Source organism: Vicia villosa, linkage group LG3, assembly GCF_029867415.1.
Source record: "Vicia villosa cultivar HV-30 ecotype Madison, WI linkage group LG3, Vvil1.0, whole genome shotgun sequence".
In the NCBI taxonomy this organism is placed as follows: domain Eukaryota; kingdom Viridiplantae; phylum Streptophyta; class Magnoliopsida; order Fabales; family Fabaceae; genus Vicia; species Vicia villosa.
This window is the reverse complement of record NC_081182.1, coordinates 189,563,963-189,585,506: the sequence shown is the minus strand read 5'-3', so window position 1 is coordinate 189,585,506 and position 21,544 is coordinate 189,563,963. Positions and strand designations below refer to the sequence as shown.

Here is a 21,544-nt window from a genome sequence, read left to right as displayed (position 1 = left end):
TTGAACCTGTCATTAAACTGATAAACCCAGTAATAGTTTACAATTTATTAATTAACCACAGTATGCACTCACATACACACATAAAATAGTAAACTAATATATACTTAAAATAATGGAATATGGCACCTTCAAGTTTATCAATAGACTCAGTAACGTCTATAAAACTCAGACACAGTTGAGTGATCATATACAGAAGTAATATAATGTTAAATTGATATATCTTTATAACTATGTCATGGGACATCTTCAAGCTCACCAATAGACACAGCATCTATAAGTTCATAATATGTGTTCGGTGCTCTTGTAGCCTTTAGTTGCGTTGAATTGGTTATAGTTTATGAAATTTGATTAATTTAGGTATATTTGGAATAATTATATAAGCTTGCAATAAAATGAATAATCATGTTTTAAAAAAAAAAACGAGGAGTTCTATTTCTCTTTTCTGTGTTTAATACTGTGTGAGGGTGAAATTAATAAATTTAAGCATAAAAAAGTGCAAATAACATTCACTCTAAGAGTGTACTTCAACATTCATTCTCTTATTGAGTAACATTCACTCATGTAATAGAATGAGTATTGCTAGCATTTCCAAGTCACAATTGAACTGTATTACCTTGCAATTTTGCAAGGTAATTTCTATTTACACCCTTATAGAATGGGACATCTCTGAAAATCGTAAAATACTATTAGATTTAATTGGAGTTACATTTTCAAACGCGCAAAATCTCATTATTTGCTAAAATTTAGTTCCGAGACACATCTCCGAGTTAACCTTAAAAAAATTCGGAAATGTATCTTCGAATCTCTCTCATTCCCATATTACCACCATATACTTATCATTTTGTTATTTGAAACATGAATGTTTCGAAGATATTGTTGAGTTTTACTGTGCATATAATCCCACATTCTCATTGTTACAAATTTGAAAGTTGAATTTAAAATTAACCCTACTAACCATAACATATTTGATTTATCTACTTTGCAAGATCAGTTATACATAAAAAAATTTATCTGAATAGTTTGGATTTACATCTCGAAAAAGTTAATTGTCCTGAAATGCAGCTCATTATATTTTGTTTACCATTAATTTTTTGTTTATGTCATCTATTTGTTTGCGGGATAACTGACCGAATGAGTAATCTTCTCTACCTTTAAATGATTAGGATGTTTTGTTGCTGTCAATGTATGTATTTCTTTTAATTGTACTGTGTCATATATGTGTTCTTCACTTTGTGGCTGTGAATTTTTTTGAAGTTTAAATAAAATTAATCAACTTTCATTTGTTGGATGAAATTTAAGAATGTCGTAAACTATGTGGCTGTCATGGTTATCTTACTAGCAGTGGTCTACCTGAGTTATTTGCAGTTTATGTTCCTGCCTGCACATATGAAGGAGCTAATATTGTGCTGCTTTTTCTAGTGTGTTTTCGGAGATACATCTCCGAATTAACCTCAAAAAAATTCGGAGATGTATCTTCAAACTAAATTTTGGCAAAAAAAAAAAAAGGAATGTGGTGCATCCGGAGATGTATCTCCGGAAAATAAAGGAAATTTTTGACATTGTCAGGAGCCCGGGAGAAAGTAAGCAGGTGCAATGAGAAATTCCCATTTTACAATTTAGCTCTACTTAATTTTCTAACTTAGCCCAAGCCTCTGGTTATTGTGGCTTAAATAAGAATGTCAGCTCGGTCTATTTTATTGGTGTTGATCATGACACCTCCACGTAGTGATTACACATTCCATGGAAATCTAAAAAAAAAAAAAAAAATACTTTTTGGATAGTTTGAATTTTAAAATTCGGAGACGTCTATTATATACAATTACTAAATTAGAGAGACACTATTATTTTTTCCAAAAAAAAAAGTCTGGATTTTAATCTTCGAATAAACCCTACGCATTGACTGTAGATTTTTTGTGTTTCCTTACAATGAGATTTGTTGCCTGTGTTTTCAAAAAAATATACGAATTTTAATCTTCAGATTAACCCTGTACATTTTTTCACACATAGCCAGTAAGTTAGAAGACATTTTTACATTTTTTAATGAGCCTTACATTATAAATCATTTATAAATAAATTTCACAATAAATCATACACATTTTCCATTTAATAATAAGATCAAATATTCAAACAAAATTGTTGGTAAACCATACATCCGTGCTTATAAAATACAGAGAAGTATAATACAAAATGTTATTATCAAAATACAAAGTTAAAGACAACTATTGCATATATCTGACCCCCACCCCCCCCCCCCCAATTCCTCCTCTAGCTCCTGTATTGCAACGTATGTTACGCCTTTGCTAAGATGGCTTGTAGAATGACCTTCTAAACTTCTTGAAATTGCCCCTAGTTATGACCTTTCTCCCAATAGACCCAATACTATGATATATCAACAACATATCCACAATATGGTGTGCCCTCTCATGAGTGTTTGCTCATATTCTAGGATCTCCTAATGAGATGGCCTCAGAGAATCTCCTTCTCCATTTTGTTTCACGTAAGGACGTGACACTTTATAAAACTATTGGATGTAACCATATACCGTTCTTCATGAACGAGAAGTTGGCACGTACTTACATCCTCTTTGACCAGATGCTCATAGTACTTTACAAATATTCCATTAACATCTCAGCAGAGGATAGTTGCAGGAGCATTAAATGTAGGGTTTTTGGGTATGCCCTAACATATTTTAATCGCCACAGTACTCGATCAGGTAGATATGGATGTATAAGTCAAGACCTATAAGTCAGTCGTCTAGAGTACAAGGATATCACCTCCAAGGGTCGTGTCAAACGTTGCTCATCGTACTACGTGAACCAAATATCATCTAGAACAATACGGTCAAGAGAAACTTGGAATAACTTGGTTGTCAGATCCCCCCATGGGTGGGATAATCGAGCATGTATGTGAAAATTTCTTAGAATAGTCTTCAAATATTTCCAGTCGGAGAAACGTGGAAAATGTTGGGGGGATCCATTCCTGAAAATAGTTTAGATGAAATATAAGTAAGAGTGTAGCACATGTATTACGTGATAAATATCAGTAAGGATACAAAAATTATCATAAATAGACATTTGTTTTCTATCATCTTTCGAGTCTTCTACCGACTACCTTTAGCTAACTCGGAGTATAGGTAAACCAAACAAGTTGTCCCTAATTATAATCAGGAATTATCTTTAAGTCAATGAAGTATCTCATATAGACAACATTGACATAAGTCACACTATTGTCCACAAATATGCACATGCCAACCAAAACCATGAAGTATGACCTCAACATACATTCTCTATGGTATGCAACCCATGCATCATCACATGCAGAATCCACAACTGCATCCAGGTGGCCTTCATACAACTTAACCAGGAATGAAAATTTAGCATAACATCCTCTGGTGTCATCTTTCTCCTATTGGCACTACAATAAATAACGCTTTTAACCTTGGACGCGAAATGCATTTTACCTCGGCTTTAGTACCAAGGTAACGAAGGGCGTCATGAAAATTTTCCACCTAACACCTCGGTGATTAAAAAAATGAGGGGTATAGTTAAATGCACATGAGTTTGAAACCCAACAACTGCACTTTTATTATTTTCAAATCTAGCGTATCTTTTATCTCAGTTTATTCAAAAAAACCGATGGGTATGATTTTTCTAAGTTGTTACATTGTTTACCCAGAATATTACATTGTTTACACATAATATTAAAATTAAAATAAAATTCAAATTCTCTAGAGTTCAAGATAAAAATCAAATTCCCTAGGGATTAAAATTAAAATCAAATTCCCTCAAGATTTAGACTTTATCTTCAAATTATTGAATCTTGGGGAATATCTTCTATTGGATCTGATGAAAAAAGGGTAAAATAATTAATATAAAAAATCAAATCATTTTTGGTTCGAATAAATATTTCAGAAAACAAACCTTGAACCCAATTTTTTTTGCTCTTGTAATCCATCATAGAGAACTTTTCCAAGCGTCCTTAGGTTTCACGTGCTTCATATTTTTATTTAGGTTAGATTTTCAATATTCAACAAGCTTTTATAATGGATGTCCCTTAGGTTTCACACGGATCACTAATGACAACATCTTGAGCGTTGTTAATCATCAAATGGACAACAAAGATTTGTTAAGACCAGTGTATATAGTATAGAAAAAAATGTTTAACTATCACCTCAGTCATGACAAATCACCGAGGTGAATGCACATTTTTTTAATTACATTGTTTTTATAGAATATTAAAAATATATTGTATGCAACAATTCTTTGATGAGATCAAGTTTTAGATGCTAGAGGTCCTATGCAGGATTCTAGAGATCTATTTCCAGGGCCAACGAGAATTTTTATTTTCTGCACTTGCAATCCATCCTAAAGATATGTTGTAGCGGTGGTAAATATTTCCTCTCTTTGGGCGGCTTCATATTATTAAGGATTAGGGTAAAATTTGTTTAACGAGTGTTTTAATTGTAAAATATGATTATTATACCCCTCGATTTAGCTATAGAATTGAGGTAAAATATCATCTCCTTTAAACTATCACATCGGTTTTAGATTAAAACCAAGGTGAATAATTTTTTTTTATAAAATTATATTGTTTAGACAGAATATTAAGATAAATAGTTTACAACAAATATTTTTAAAGGTTAAGCTCACTTCTTTGTTTAAGTTGACGTCCCCTTCTTTGTTTAAGTTCCAAATTCACCATTTTTAGCAGTCTGTTTGTTTGAAGAGAGAGGAGTACATAACTCTGTGAAGGAAGATTATTTTCTGCACCTACAATCTATCAAATGAGAAAAATACAACAATAACAACATCATCAACACCATTATGTGAGATAGATTGCAAGGGAAGAAAAAAATGCAAAAACTGAGATTCGAAGCCTGTCCTGATTTGTTTTTACCCTCGATTTTTTAAATATCAAAATCCGGAAAGGACGAAACCAGAACAAATGAACAAAAAATGGAGCATACGAACCTTAAGCAAAAAATATTTAAAATTTCAAAACAAGGTATTCTAGGAGAAAAAAATGAAATATTTATTGCATTCAACCTAATGTATCATACCTATAAACTATTTAGATAATGCACGCATCTCAAATGAAAAAAAAACGAAATGAGTAATTTATTGAATGTGAGAGAGGATTGATCTTGGATTGAGTGTAGTGGAGTAGAACTTCAGAGATGTGTAAAGCTTGAATGCAATGTAGTAGAAATTCTTAGAAACCTTGAAAAATGCTGGAACAAGAGTATGCTCATGAGTTCCATTTTCTTTGGTTGCTAAAATTAAAAAGGGAAGGGGAAAGGTATGAGCGTGAATACTTAAACAGAATTTCCTAGATCCCAATCTTCGTAGGAATTCTAGAAATTGAAATCCTGATTTTTTTTAAATGTGTGTTGGCGTAGTTTTGAGATTGGGCATATGTGTGGTGTGTTGAGGCATGCTCGAAGTTCAATCTCAACTAATAGGGGTGGAAATAAGCTGGGTCGAGCTAGACTTTGCCAAACCTAAGCCTGGCCTGCCCAAAAAACAGAAGCTTATGTCTGGCCTATAGCCTATCATAGACCAATTTTTTAGCCTTGAGCCTGACCTTTTTCGAAGGCCTGGTTAGCCTACATAAAAGCCTATTATTTTAGACATATGTAAATAAGCAATTAAAATAATGTTTAAATAGACTAACAAACTAAAAGACCAATGAGACTAAAAGTTTGTTTATATTAACTTATTTTAACTTACCTATGAGCAAAAGTTTTGTGACACTATTTGTTTACGAGAACTTATGAAAATAACTTATGACATTGTTCATAAGGCGTTTTCATCTTACGTTCACAACTTCTCCAAGATAACCAAATTTTATTTATGTATTGTAATTCAAAGTACAAAACATAGCATAATGATAATAAAAAGCTATTCATATTTATTTAAATAGGCCGATCTGATATGTTCAAAAGGCTTTTTTTTAAGGCCTAAGGCCTAACCTTTTAAACTAAATTGGCTTATAAACAATCCTAGACATTTTCTATTTAAAAAAAGTCTTGCCTGACATGAGCTTATGAAGGCTAGGCCGTAAGTCCCTGTTAATTGGTCTGGCCTATTTTCACCCCTACTTACTAATCCAACTTCTGGAATCCATATATTTTTAACACTTTCTTTGGCATATTTCTGAGAAAGCTTGTTTAGTATTTAGTGTATTTGAATTTAAAAATCTAAATTCTAAGAGTATTTTTGAAATTTTTTCGAGTGTGAGTAAAATATGAAGTGTAATAAACAATCCCACTATTTTAAACATGTCAAAATTACCCTCTAATTACAGTTTTATTTTTAGTTCATCAAAATTGACATGTGGCCCAATTTAGTCTAAAAAAATATAATATTAAAATTAATTATTAACATTTTCATATTTGAAAATAATTAGTGTATGTTTTGTTTTTATTTTGAAAGTGGTAATTTTGATATGTTTAATTCATCAAAAAGTAAAATTGATCATAACTTTTAAAATAAGTTTTATTTGAACTTAAAATTTGTAATTTTTGAATTTAACTGTTTAACTCATTTTAACATTAATGTATTAAAGCAAAATCACTTTAACATCAACTTACTTTAGTGCGTGTTTGGTTCTATGGTTAAGAAAATTAATTTTGAATAAATTAATTCTGGTTAAAAGTGAGTTAAAAGGTAAAATGCTTTATGTTTGAATAAATTACTGCAAAATTTTTAAAGGTTTGGTTCAGTCATGAGACATCATTAGTCAATTCGTTCTTCCTCATGTGTGTTCATTTCCACCGTGATTCTAAATGTCATGGTATATAGTATTGGGTCTGATCAACCTAATTATACGTGTGACAAGTGGGATCATGGCTAAGCGACCACGGGGACTCTGAATGTCTAGTACTGCTTATGCTCAAAGGGTAGGGCTAAGCCAAGAGTTCAGAAGTAAGGAGAACCGATGGTTTCGATTGATGCACTAGCGACATAAGTAAAAGCTTGTGATTCAGGTGATACAGAAAGTGCAAGGTAGTGCACAGTTCGAGCTATCTGGTGGAACAAGAGGGGTAAGAATTTTAAGGGTTTTTGTCAGATGGATTCACTTGAAATCGGAAGAAGTCTAAACCTTTAGTAGCATAAGATTGGCCCACTGGGATGGAACTAGTCTTGCAAGTAATTCCATGTAGTGACAAGTGGGATCATGGATGAGCTAGCTTTTTCTGCTCATATGCTACAAAGCTTAACAGCAAGGCGGTGTACCGACTTCTCTGCATAACGACCACCCAGAGAATATCGAAGGAATGGAAGTACTTCAAAGAGGTATGTTTGGAGAGATACCTTCCTAATAGTTTAAATACTCGAGAGGTATTGAAATTCAGTAACATCGACAAGGGTCTATGTCGTTGGTGGAGTATGCAGGAAAGTTGGATGGCATGATTGCTTACTCCAAGTGAGTCGTCTATGCACCCAACGAAGGATAGAAGATAGAACAAATTGTTCTTAATCTTAGAAAGGAAATCATGTTCAATGTAGCCTAGCATAAATTCAGTTCTTGTGGAGAGCTGTCACGGGATTGTTGTGTTGCCCAGGTGAAGTGGAGGGAGCTATGCCTTGAGTGCTAGGAAGGCGTGTGATAGTAGTATCTTGGCTACCTTTTGTTATTGTAGTTGTGGATTACCACACTCATTTATTCGAGCAAGCATGTTTTGTGTTATGGGATTCCGAGTATGTGGCGAATAACTAAGAGCGATCCAAGCTTGGGTATGGGATTAACCCTGTACGTGAAGGGGACTACGTCGCATGAAGTCGTAAGTAGGTGGCAAAGGTTACCAGTTGTGATTCTTCCAGAAACGTAACTTCCGTGGGATGAAACATATCATGGATGACAAGTTCGGAAGGGAATCTAAGTCGGTAAGTATATGGAAATGTCAAGGCTCGTCGTTAGGGCTGTATTTGATCCATAGGATCCGAGAACCGGACCGGAAACCGGTCCATTGGACCGACCAAATGTTATTCGGTCCGGGAATGGGTAATTTTTTTATCCGATACCACAAATGGATACTATATTGGATATTTATTGGATACTTTTGTCGGATATCCGAAGTAAAGGTCCAGTTTCGGTCTAAAAAATTGGTCCATCATTATTTCGGTCCGGTCCGGATTTACCCGATACTATTTCGGTCCGGCTCTCGGAATAGCAAATACCCGGACCGGACAGAAAACAGCCCTACTCATCGTGAGTGCGTATTATTTGGTTCTCAAGTGTAAAAGAGGCTTATTTGGGAGTTTTTGTTGTTTATCTTTCGTAGTAGTAATTGGGTCGTATGAGACAGAGCATGACATTTCACTATAAGAAAATCAATTTTTTGCTACAATAATTTAGCGCCAACCCCAACTCCGACGCTAATAGCACCAACTTTACGTCAATAATAGCAGTCCTTAATAGCTTTTTTTCATTTGTTTTTTATTTTACAATATGTCTTTAACTTTAGCATCGGCCATAGCTTACGCTAATATGCCCAGCAAACCACATAATATTCTTTATATTTAGTTTATAGTCGAAAAAGGTTTAGCGTCGCTTTGAGCCGACGGTAAGTTATTTAGTACAGTATTGAATTGGAGCAAAAAAAATTCATTTCCCTCTTTTTCCGTAAATATTGTATCTCCTTTTTTTCATAAACAAGTTAGCGTCGCATCAAGCTGACCTTAACTATTTTCCATTTATTTATTTATTTTATTACGCTAGCGTAGGCTCTGACCGATGCTATATTGGTGCGAAAAAATTGACATTTCCCACCAAAATTTCTTTTGCCTCTTATTTATTTATTTTATAAATTAAATAAAATTAAAAATATTTATTATTACACTTTCCTAAATATTTTCTTTATATCTTTTTGTTTTGCATTATTTATATTTCTAAAATACCTTTAATCTTCAACATTTATAAATTATTAAAATTAAAATAAAACTATAGCGACGCCCCAACTTTGACGCCCCCACGTTCCTAAACTTTGCTTCCGATTTTGAGGTGTCCGGCCCGACCTGACGCTAACATTTTTTTTGCTATTTAGTGAGGGCTTTTTGTCGACGCTAAAATGCAATTTTCTTCTAGTCTTCACACATTGTTGGAACCAAGTAATACAAGTCAGAGGGATATAATTTACATTGAAATTCCTATGGGTGTATTGCATTGTCGATGACATGTAGAGATATCAAGGAAGCTAGACGCTTGAGGAGTCAACCTATATGAATTGTACCTAGTGTGAGTAAGTATTGGACGTGCCACTCTTATGACTAATGAGAGCCATAACGATTGAACTTGGAAGAGACTTATCGAGTGGTGATCTTGAGGAGATTGGTTCAATATCTTGTCGGTGTTTCGATAAGGTATGAGTGGATATTCATAGTATGAAATTTGGACAATTCACTCAGATACATGGCCTTGCAGGTAGACCCCATGTGAGTGGTATCATATGTATACAATGCTACCATAGCCTAAGGACAAGATACATAAGTTATCCTCCCAAGCCAAAGTGGGAATAAAATGTTCCTAAACTTCCCATGAGATATAATACTCGTAAAAACACGAGCTAAAATTCCCATGAGATATAACAGAACAATCATTGATCTACACGCTATACTAGTTAGTCGAGAACTACCTGTGCAGTCCATGGTCTATGAGCTGCAGAGGAGGGTTACCTTCTCGGCTCATTTTATATGTAAGGGTCTATGCATAGCTAGCTCTTGTGGGATGGTCGTGGGAAAGACCATGTTCTAATTCTATTCATACGAGGGGACCCTGAGTGGTCGTAGTCGTGTGAGTAATTTAGGAGTTATACTCTTAGGGACTTCTCATTGTCCAATGAAGCTCAGGGTGTTTTAATTGTAGACGCATAATTTCGGGTTTACGTGTGATTCATACATATCTATCAATTTGGCGGGTGTTTGTCCAATTCTCAACCTTTGTTCATCGGTGAGAAATTTATTCTATGAATGGATTTCAATAAAGTGTTATTGTTGTTTTTGGCGGTATACACTCTAAAGGAGAAAATGTGGATTTCCCTATGGATTCATGTAAGCCAACAAGTAGTGCCTGTGAATCCGACGTGTTATACACCCGATTGAATCAACTTAGTGCAATGGAAAGTGTTAGATTAAATTGCTAAGTAAGGTGTTCAGGGAGAATTTGAGATATGGATGCTCCTAGGAATTGATGTAAGACACTTCTGCTCCAAGTGGGTGATATCTTATTGGAGTTGTGCAGACGAGGCAAGGCATCAGGTGAATGTGTGCTTTAGTATGCAGTAGTAGGTCAAGTGAAGTATATTAAGATTATCAATAGCTAGATTGTAAGGTCAATATCAAATGTTGGAGAATTTATAGAAGGAGTTTTTACTGATATAACTTGTAAATAAGGGATCATTGTTCTGCAACACAAAATTTGAGAGCGTTGGCTATCTAACCAGAATAGGTGCAGTGATTTATGGAGCTTTGTTAATTCAATGCAAGGAAGCAGAGGTAGCTGGCTCTAGAAAAATCCATGACCAAGAAAATCTGAGTGGCACATCAAAAAAGGTAAGTTGTAGAAAAGTTAGGAGTTAGTCAAGGATCAGAAATAGAAGGATAATTAGACTAAGAAGGATTTAAGAAATCGTGAAAAGTGAAGGTTTCCTATGAGGAAGCACTGGAAGCTCGAGTATAGCAAGAAGTTGTGTAATTGGCGAAGAGTCGCATCAAGACGGAGTCGTGTGTTCTCTAAAGGAGGTAATGTAAGAAGTTTTTTCACCCTGTTGGTCAGAAGAAATTTGAGGAAGAATTTTAATTTAAGGGGGGTGTAATACTCTAAATTTCTCTAAGAGCCTCATTATTAGCATCTAATAGAGAAACTTAGGAGTATCAGAATAAGCTTTAATCCATAAATAGTAAGGGATGGTAATCATTACTAATTTTGGATAAGTACCAAGGGTATTTTGGTAAAGGACAAACATCAAGTTAGAAGGGAGAAGGATCATAACTCATCTTCTATTCTCACTCTAGAACTAAGAGAAATCAAAATAAGAGACAGCTAGAGAAAAGGGGATGAAATCGGGGGAAGAATGAGAGATTGGATCAAGCCTCTATTGCATGTGAATATTGGAGTTGCTTAGAGGAAGAATACAATGATTTTACTTTAGAGTGAAAGCTTGATCAAGGTTGCATCAAAGGATCATCCAAGTTCATAATCTTCATCAATATATCCCAAAATCCAGGTTATACCCAACTCATTGTAGTGATGCATGTATTAGAGATTGATATATGTTGAAATGATCCTCACACGTCCATGAGTGATGATGTAATTAAATAAATGTTTGTGTGTGTTGCATGTTCTCATTTAGGGCGTGGAATGAATTCTTATATGTTAGAGCATGCTTAGGAATGCTTTCAGATGTTTTGATTGATGAAAAATAGGGTTACAACTAGGATTTATGGAAATTTTGCAGGTGTAAATCAATTCAAATGACGAGTAAATCGATTGATCATGTGAAGATTTGAAGAAATTGTAGAAATCCCAAAAGTAAATCGATTTACCCTCATAGGTAAATCTAATTACTTGCCTAAAATTTCGATTTTTCGTGGCAAAGAGGGAGTAAATCGATTTATCCTCATATGTAAATCGACTTACTTGCCCATATTTTCAATTTTATCACGGCAAAGAAGGAGTAAATCGATTTACCCTCAAAGTAAATCAATTGATGCCCTATTTTTTTCATATCTTCACCCTTTTGCTCATGCTTATGCAATGGTTGACTTGTGTGTTCATGTACATGATGTATATCATGTAATATGCTATAGGGCCTGTTTGTTTCACCTTTAAAAAATTGACTTTTTCTTTTTATTTTTGATAATAGATTTTCCAAGACCGTTTTTGAAAATATTACAACTTATTTTATATTAGTTTTTTCTAAAATAAAACACTAATTTTGACATCCTATAACATAAACATACATTATTGAAGAACAAAAGTTAGTCAAAATCGTAATTTTTTCAAAAAGTTATATTTCAAAAATGATTTTTATGAAAATCTATTTGAAATAGCTTCAAAATTAAGTGCTTTTTTTTAATTTTGATATCCAAATTTTTTCGCCATAAATAAATGAAATACCTAAAATCACATTTTAAGAATAACTATTCAAACAAAATTTTCATTTGAACCTTTTATAAAAAGTTTCGTTGTAATATTTTTTTTTCACAAAATTATATGACACTATAAAAATCATTTTAAAAAAAAAACAAAACAAACGGGCCCATATTCTTATGATTAGAATGATAATAACATGAGATGGTAACAAAATGGAATGCACATAGATCAATCCCTAATTGGCCAAATTATCGCAAAAACCCTAATTGGGTGATGATCATACCAGAATCTTGATTGATTTGGCTATGATGGGGAAACCCTAGTTGGTTTCAAAAGTGAATATGAGTAACCTTAGGCTGTAATAAGTTAACCTAGATTGTGATACTTGAATATGGAATGGTACCTCAGTGAGTACCTGCGAATGAGTAGTCGCTAGAAGTGAATTGTTTTATCTCCGAGAATGCCCTAGTTGGCATGGAAGTAGAACGATGGACTCATGGTGAGCCTAGTTGGACTTGTAAGGGAAATAGCACATCAATGTGATTGCGAGAGTAGTAATGTAATCGAGAAAACCCCTATTCGTACTTGTCCTGTGTTCGAGGCTTATGTAAAGTAGTATCCGAGAAAGACGAGTCGCCAAAAGATGGATTTATGTTACCCATGTCTCGACCCATGTAAGTGGTGCTTGATGGGGAAAGATGATCCATCTGGGATGGACGTCCGTAACCCCTGTCTCAGCCCATGTAAAAGGTGCTTGTCGAGGAAAGAATTTCGTCTAGTGTAGGAGTTCGTGACTCGTGTCTTAGCCCATGTAAGAGGCGTTTGCCGGAGAAAGACACTCCTCACTAATCGGAGATATTCGTGACCCATTTTCATAGTCCCAGACGTGGGATCAGCCAAGGAAAGATGCTTTGATGTTAGCGGGAACATTTGTGACCCATGTCCATAGTCCTAGAGATGGGATCCACCAGGAAAATGTGCTTTGTTGTAGGCGAAAACATTTGTGACCCGTGTCCATAGTCCTAGTGATGAGATCGGTCAGGGAAAGATGTTCCGTTGTTGGTTTTCCGGGTTATGTAGACTATTGGGGTTCTTTGGACCCAACATCGTTATGTTCCCATACAATGCGAGATTTTGTGGATTCTCGATTTCCCGATCCGCCGTGTGATTGTATACACGTAAAATGGAAATGAATGATCTCTAAATCAGTATGTCGTATGGGAACCGTGTAGAGCCGAGTGAACCAATAAGATAGGAAACTCCACAGAGATTTAATAATCTCACCCTAATTATGTTGTTGTTTTCAGGCAAGCTGTAGGAGATAGAGAATTGGCAAGAAGGCTGATGATCAGACATTTGACGTATTAAATCTTACGTATTATGTATTTTTATGTAATACAATTTTGAATGTCATTAGATAATGTTTGTTTCAATACTAAATTTTTAACGCTTTACGTAATACGATTCTAGATAGTATATTGTGAGGTGTTACATTAATTCACGATCATTAAAACACCAAATACACATACTCTTCACCACATTCTATTTTAATTGAAAACCTATAATGTATTAAACACCATTCTAATTTTCAAAATAGTAATTGCTGAGTGAATATCTAATTTGATCATTGATATTATAAAACTATATCAACTTAGCTTTCATATATTAAACATTCCAAAATGATATTAAAATAGTAAAATTGTAATTTGGTTCATCTTTCTTTGTTTCTGTTGTGTGCCCATTGCAGACATCTGGTTAAGAGTATCTCTTCATCCCTCATCTAAATGTTCTCCAGTATTCCATGATTCCATGATGAATTTGAAAGTAAATAAATATTATTAAAAATTCAGAACAGCATAAGAGAAATTAACAATAACCACAAACATAATCTTCAACTTCCTACTTCCAAGACCCAAGTATAGTTTTCACCTAGGACATTCATCAAACACTTTGCGTGCACATTTATCCTCAACAAATTCAAACACAACCCCAAAACAAAAAAACAGTAAACATCAAAATTAGTCTTCAATTATCCTCTCCTCAGAACCACGAGAATCAATAACCATTCCCGAATCATTCCGTTGCTGTTGCTGTTCTTCTTGTTCTTCAGCTTTCATAGCAGTTTGAAAGTCCCGTATTCCGGTTCTCATCACATTCGCAATAAGTACTGCAACAAGAAGAAAAAAAAAGTACGTTAGTAATTTGCAGAAGAGGATAATTTACTTTTTGGTGAGATGAAAAGAAAGGTACTAGCGGCGGTTCCAAATGTCCAAATCCAGAGGATCTTTAAGCCAGGGCTTTTCTCTCTTCGTTGTCGTTGCATGATGAAATAAAACTCAACTATGAGAAGTTTACAGATTGAGGAAAAGAAACTGTCCTTGATAGCGGTTCTGGATGTGATGTTTGCAAGGAGTGAAATAAAACTTATAGCATTTCTTTAATGAGAATTTCGTTGCCAACCTCCCTACCTTCTAGTCCACCTCTGGTGAAAACCCCATACTACTCTTGACTTCGGAAATGAACTTCCGAAATGCAAGGAAAAGGTGTTTTCGGAGATGCATCTCCGAAAACGCTTTTTTTTTTGAAAAAAATTATCTTATTTCGGAAGTTCATTTCTGAAAACAGCATTTCGGAAGTTCACTTCCGAAATACTGCGCGTTCTGCAGATTTATCAAAACACTCCCCCTCCCCCAATTCATTTACCCTAACTCAAATCAAAAACAACCAAAGGCGAAAATTTGTGCAAACACACTTCTAAGGCTGCATCAAGGCTCCAATCACATTGCTATACAACATTCAAAAACCCACAAATCACTCAATTTGTAAGTTTTAAATTTGTTAGATTCATTATTCAAATGCATGTTATTTAGGGTTTCAATTGCATAAATGATATATGGACTGGTTGTTAGTAGTATTTAGGTTGTTTAGAAACTTTTTGAATTGGTTTTATGTTTGATTTTGGGGTCTGCCATGGAAGTTTCAGAAAACTCTATCGCAGGGGTGTTTCGGAAGTTCATTTCCGAAAACACCTCCATCCCAGTTTTCGGAAATGAACTTCCGAATTGTATCAGAAGTTCAAATTTTTTAGTTTTTTATTTTGTCTCGCATATTAATCGATTTCAATTGTTTACAGGAACATGTCAGGAATGGGTGGCGCTAAGGGAAAAAAGGAGGTGAAGGAGAAGAAGAAGGTTTCGACCGGCTCTACTTCGTGCTCTCGCGGAGTGAAGGAGGTGAAGGAGAAGAAGAAGGTTTCGACCGGCTCTACTTCTCGTTCCCAGGGGGCCCGGGGTCCGGATGCTCAAGCTCAACTATCTGGCGTGAGAGTCGTGGTTGATGCTGATGGTTCTGAGACTGAGTGGGATGAGGATTGGTATCAGTATCTTCATTCGGAGGAGTTCGCTCGTCGGGCAAAATAATGTGTTTTTGGTTTGTTTGATGTGTATTTTGTAACGCTCGTCGGGCAGAATAACGTGTTTTTGTTTTGTTTGACGTGTTTTGTTTTGTTTTGTTTTGATTTCGGATTGTATCTTTCGCACAGTGTTTTTGGATTTTATTTATCATATTAGTATTTTCTGTTTATATGTCGCTTATTTTATTTGCCGTTTGCGTTTAATTAAAATGCGAGACTGTTTAAGAAAAAACATAAAAAAAAAGCTTTTTGAGAGCGAGAAAGTTTTTGTATGGTATCCTAAGCATAACATGACACCATTGTTCAAGAGTAAACTATCTGATATTTACAGAAAAGTTGGTGCTAGAAATATCTCTGAGTCACTATCCAAAGAAGAATCATCTGTTGTGAATGATGATGTTGAACTCGAGCATGTTGATCCAAATAATATTCTCAACTTAAGGGGGTTGGTTAAGCTTATTCTTGGTTTTCTTGCATGTTGTAGCCTGAAAATTGAACAAAGTAAGAGACATGAAGCTGTTCAAAGTCTTGTCAACTTGAGTTTCCGCGAGACAAAGGAGCCAATCAATGTAAGCTATAGTTTATCATTATCATCAGGGGACGTCATTACAAAAAAATCAAACAAAGGGGTGCGCTGGGAAAGTCAAAGTTCTATGTTTATAATCCAGAAGATGGATAGTGTTCGCGGCGATGAAATGAAACATGCTTCAAATTTCTCTGAAGCAATATCTGAAGGCGTTTTACGCGAGAATCATGATCATGTCGCTTATTTAATATATGTCGTTTATTTGTTTTTTTTTCAACAGGAGCGAGAGCCGTTGAAAATGCGAGACTGTTTTAGATAAAACATAAAAAAAACACAGCTGCATAATTCGGAAGTTCATCTCCGAAGACACCCCCCATGAGGTGTTTTCGGAGATGCACTTCCGAATTGTGGAAATTTTTAAAAAAAACATGCGCTTCGGAAGTTCATTTCCGAAGCAGGGGTATTTTGGGATTTTTGTTGGGGGTGACCCCCATAGGGAGGTGGCTAAAGAAATTTTCTTCTTTAATTATTGTAAAAGATCATATTTTATACGGTTTAAATCTCTTATATTTTAATACATGTGGTTTCTCTCTAACTTGTTTGGATGAGTCATTGATGCAATGTGGATGTTTCTCATCGTGATGACGGATGACCCATCACTAGTTTGGGTGAGTCTTTGACCCGATGTGGATGCTTCCCCTCATGATGATCCATCATTCTAAAGCTTAAATCGTTATTCAATGAACTTGAACCTTGATCTAGGAACTTGCATCATGTCTCAGAATAGAACCTTCAAGAGTGAACTTAATGTGATGGAGCACAAGTGCCTTGCAACTGAAGCTAGCAGAGATGAATGGATATGACACTATCGACTAGGCCATATCAACTTCAATGACATGATAGAGTTGAAAAGAAGAAATATGATTTCAGGATTACTAGAAATTGAAATTCCAAGAGAAGTGTGTGAGGAATGTGTGCAGGTGAAGCAGCAAAAGAACAACTTCAGCAAGGATGCAGGAAGCAAGTCGAAGGCAATCCTTGAAGTCATATACTCTAATGTATGTAGTTCAATTTAGGTCGATTCGAATAGAGGTAACAAATACTTTGTCACATTCATAGGCAATTTCAGTCAAAAATTATGGACTTACCTGATCAAGAAGAAAAGTGAAGTGATCGAGGTATTTGCCAAGTTCAAATTTATGGTCGAAAGGCAAAGTGGGTGAAAGATCAAGGTTCTGAGAACTAATGGTGGTGGAAAATATGTGTCAAAAGACTTTGACATGTTATGTGAGAAAGAAGGGATTGTGCATGAGGTGGTGCCACCCTATACTCCACAACATAATGGAACTGCAAAAAGGAAGAATCGAACCACCAAGAATATGGTAAGAAATATGTTGAAAGGCAAACATTTACCTAAAGAGTTTTGGGTGAAGTTGTGTCAACTGCAACATATATTTTGAACAGATGTCCGACAAAGAAGCTAGAAGGAATTCACTACTAGAAAATTCGCTTTTAGTGACCGATTTAGTGACCAAAAAATTTTGGTCACTGTAGTAACCGAATTAGCCACCGAAATATGATATTCATGAGCCAATTTTAATAGGTCACTAAATCGGTCACTAAAATACATCAGCCACCGATTTAGAGACCAAAATTTAGTGACCGAAATTTCAGTCACTGTAGTGACCGAATTAGCCACCAAAATTTGATATTCATGAGCTAATTTTAAGAGGTCACTAAATCGGTCACAAAAAATATTTTTTTTATGCAATTTAATTTATATATATAAATTAGAGACCGAAATTTCGGTCACTAATATTTTTTGTTTTGTTTTTTTATTTTTAATCCTCTTTATTATTATTCTTTCCTTTCCATTATTTTAAAGATTTTAATTCTCTTTCGATTTTTAATTTTTAATAAAATTTTCATATTTTTTATTGTTTTAACATATAATATATTTGTAAAAAACTATATGTATATATGTTTAAATATAAAATATAACAATAGATGTAAAGTGATGTTGTGGTAAGTTCTTCTTAGAATATGTGGAGGTCACAAGTTCGATTCCTAGGTATCTCAACTTGTGATTTTATTTTATGAAAAGAACACTAAAATCGGTCTCTAAATCGGTCACTGAATTCGGTCTCTAAATTTCGGTCACTAAATTCGTCGCAAGTGCTTAGCGACTAGCACTTTTTCAACCGAAAAATAATGGTCACTAAATCGGTCACTAAACGTTTTAGTGATCGATTTTTAAGCTTTTTCGGTCTCTAATTCGGTCACTAAAAGCGAATTTTCTAGTAGTGAATTGCACTTAAAGAATGTTGGTCTGGTATGAAGCCTAGCTTGAGTCATCTGAAGGTATTTGGATCTAGAGCATATAGACATGTGTCAGGTCAATTGAGAAGAAAACTTGATGATAAGTCGAGTCAAATGATCCTAATAGGATATCATTCGACTAGAGGATACAAGTTGTTCGACCCAGTGAACAAGCAAATCGTGATCAATAGGGATGCGATCATAAATGAGCTTAAAGAATAGGATTGAACTGAGAATATCAAGAAGGATTCAGTGTGAATATTGTGTGAAGAACCAACAACTGAATTCGAAAGAGAAGAAGTTAGACAAGAAGAAGTTAGAGGTAATGCAGGTCGAAGCAGCCCTCAAAGAACTACACACATGCCTGCAAGGTTGCAAGAATGTGTGATTACATTAGATGGTATGGTCGATGATGATGGGGAGTTGGTATAATATGCTTTCTACGCTGATGTCGAACCCGTCAATGCAGTTGCGGCAATGAAGGATTCGAAATGGATGAAAGCAATGAATGAGGAACTGAAGTCCATCAAAGACAACAACACTTGGTAACTTGTCGAATTGCCTCAAGGCAAGAAGGCAATTGATGTGAAGTGGGTATACAAGGTTAAGTGTAATCCCATAGGGGAAGTGCTTTGACACAAGGCAAGGCTTGTAGCGAAAGAATTTCTTCAGAAGGAAGGAATCGACTTCGATGAAGTTTTTGCACTTGTTGCCAGGATCGAAACAATCAGGTTGGTTGTTGGTCTGGAGAACATGAATAATTGGCACATGTGTCAGATGGATGTTAAATTGAATTCTTAAATGGACCTTTAGACGAAGAAGTCTATGTTTCACAAACAGTTGGGTTTGTGAAACATGACGAAGAGAGAAAGGTGTACAAGCTGTATAAAGCCCTGTATGGACTTAAACAAGCTCCAAGAGCTTGGAATAAGAAAATCAACAGTTTCCTAAGGGAGAAGGAATTCGTGAAGTGCACAACTAAGAATGAAGTATATGTAAGAAGAAGAAAAAGAAATTTGCTTATAATATGTCTCTATATCAATGACTTTTTGATAATAGGTAGCTGCAAGAAAGAGATCAAAGACTTCAAAGGTGATCTTAGCAAGGAACTCGAAATGTCTAATCTGGGCGATATTTCATATTTCCTTAACATTGAATTCTACAAGAGTAGTAGAGGTTTAATGATGCATCAAATAAGATATGCAAGAGTAGTAGATGTTTCATATGGAAGAATGCAACTCGACTTCGACACCTGCAGAACCAAGACTACAACTTTCAAAAGAATCAGATGAAGATGATGTCGACCCAACCCAGTACAGAAGACTTATTAGGTCATTGAGATACCTTTGTCACATAAGGCCTGACTTAGCATACAGTATGGGTGTGGTGAGTAGATTCATGGATAAGCCAAAGGCATCACGCCTAGAAGCGACGAAGAGGATACTGAGGTATCTAAAAGAAACTCTCGACCATGATATTTTGTTTCCTGCAGTTGATAAGGGAAAATAATTCAAGTTTCTAGGTTACACTAACTAAAGTTGGTGTAGTGATGTTGAGGATCAAAAAATCACAGCTGGTTATGTGTTTATGCTAGGTGGAGTACCAGTTGCTTGGAGTTCGAGAAAAGAATCAGTAGTGGCACTATCATCGTGTGAAGCAGAGTACATAGTTGTTTCTCTTTGTGCTCGTCAGGCAACATGGATGGGGAATCTGGCCGAAGAGGTTGCAACAGAAGATCGTGGAGCAATTACCATGAAGATCGACAACATGTCAGTATCAATCCGGCGAAGAACCCGATAGCACATGGCCGAAGCAAGCACATCAAAATGAGGTTCCATTATTTTTTTAGAGCAGGTGGCTAAAAGGAAGATGAATCTGGAACACTGCAGAACTGAGAATCATATTGCAAACATCATAACGAAGGGTGTGCATGTCGAAGTATTCAGAAAACTAAGAGCTATGATGAATGTAGATAGCTTAGACACAATGAATTAGGTGGTTTGTTAAATTGTAATTCCTTGTGTCGAAGAAGGTTGCTTGATAGAAAGAAGGTTGTGTCGAAACAGTCTAGCCTAGTGTATGTCGAAATGTCGAAGGAGTTGCCTCGACAAGTATTTTGACTCAGGCCTAATTTTGTAGTGTTAGAAGAATTATGTATTTTGACCTTTTGTAGTTTTACATTTTGGCTTAGGGAGAAAGTGATAAACTACTTAATTGTATAAATTATAATGATATTTTAAATATATTATTATTATTATTAATATTATTATTATTATTATTATTATTATTATTATTATTATTATTATTATTATTATTATTATTATTATTATTATTATTATTATTATTATTATTATTATTATTATTATTATTATTATTATTATTATTATTATTATTATTATCTTGTTCTCTTAATTTTTTGCAAGGATAATTAATAATCTTTATAAGCCCAAGAAGCAAGTGGAATTGGTGGCCCAATAGAAAGCAAGAAAGCTAATGTTTCTTGAGTGATTAAAGTTGAAAAGAAACTGATACATTGCCGAGGCGGTGATTTGAGAAAGGAGAGCATCTACCGCAGAAGCTATAGAGGCGGCAATGTGAGAGATTAGAGAATACTTAATTCTTAAGATAAAGGAAGATATTTTTATGTCTTGTTGAGAACAAGTGGCTGCCCATTCAACTTGAGAGTGGAATATAAAAGGGGCATTGGAAATCAAATGGAGGAAGACACTGCTGAGAGGAGAAATAGAGATTGGAAGCAATTCAATTAGTTTTGTTACTTTTGTCTACATTAGAGAGCTTTAGAGTGAAGATTGAAGTGGGAGCAAAAATTTTCTTTTTTTCTAAGGGTATTCTTTCCTCTTAATTTCATGAATTTTATTTCTATTCTAATGTTATATTTTACTATGGATAGTTAAATCATTTTCTAGGGTTTAGGTGGATCTTGCAATGTTTTGAAATCATTTGTTCTAATTTCTAATATGAATTTCAGTTTTTATTTCAATTAAATTTGTCCTATTAATTTTACCACATGATTAGGAATGATTAACTCTTTGAATGTTAATAATCAATTAATCGATCCATAGGATAATTGAGACTAAGATTATTGCATGATCAAACCTTAATTTTAGTCTTCCAATCATTAACCTTTTTTTTTATGCTTTTCTTGAATTTAATCTCTTTGCATGACCAAA

General features: G+C 34.8%; 1 long non-coding RNA gene across 1 annotated transcript; it reads right to left on the bottom strand.

Annotated features, from left to right (window-relative positions):
- Positions 1-13,981: 13,981 nt before the first annotated feature.
- On the bottom strand, positions 13,982-14,532 carry LOC131657033 (uncharacterized). Its single transcript, XR_009300443.1, has 2 exons — positions 14,347-14,532; positions 13,982-14,263 (listed from the first exon to the last, which is right to left on the bottom strand). It is a non-coding gene; the product is annotated as an uncharacterized LOC131657033 (long non-coding RNA).
- Between the last annotated feature and the right edge of the window lie 7,012 nt (positions 14,533-21,544).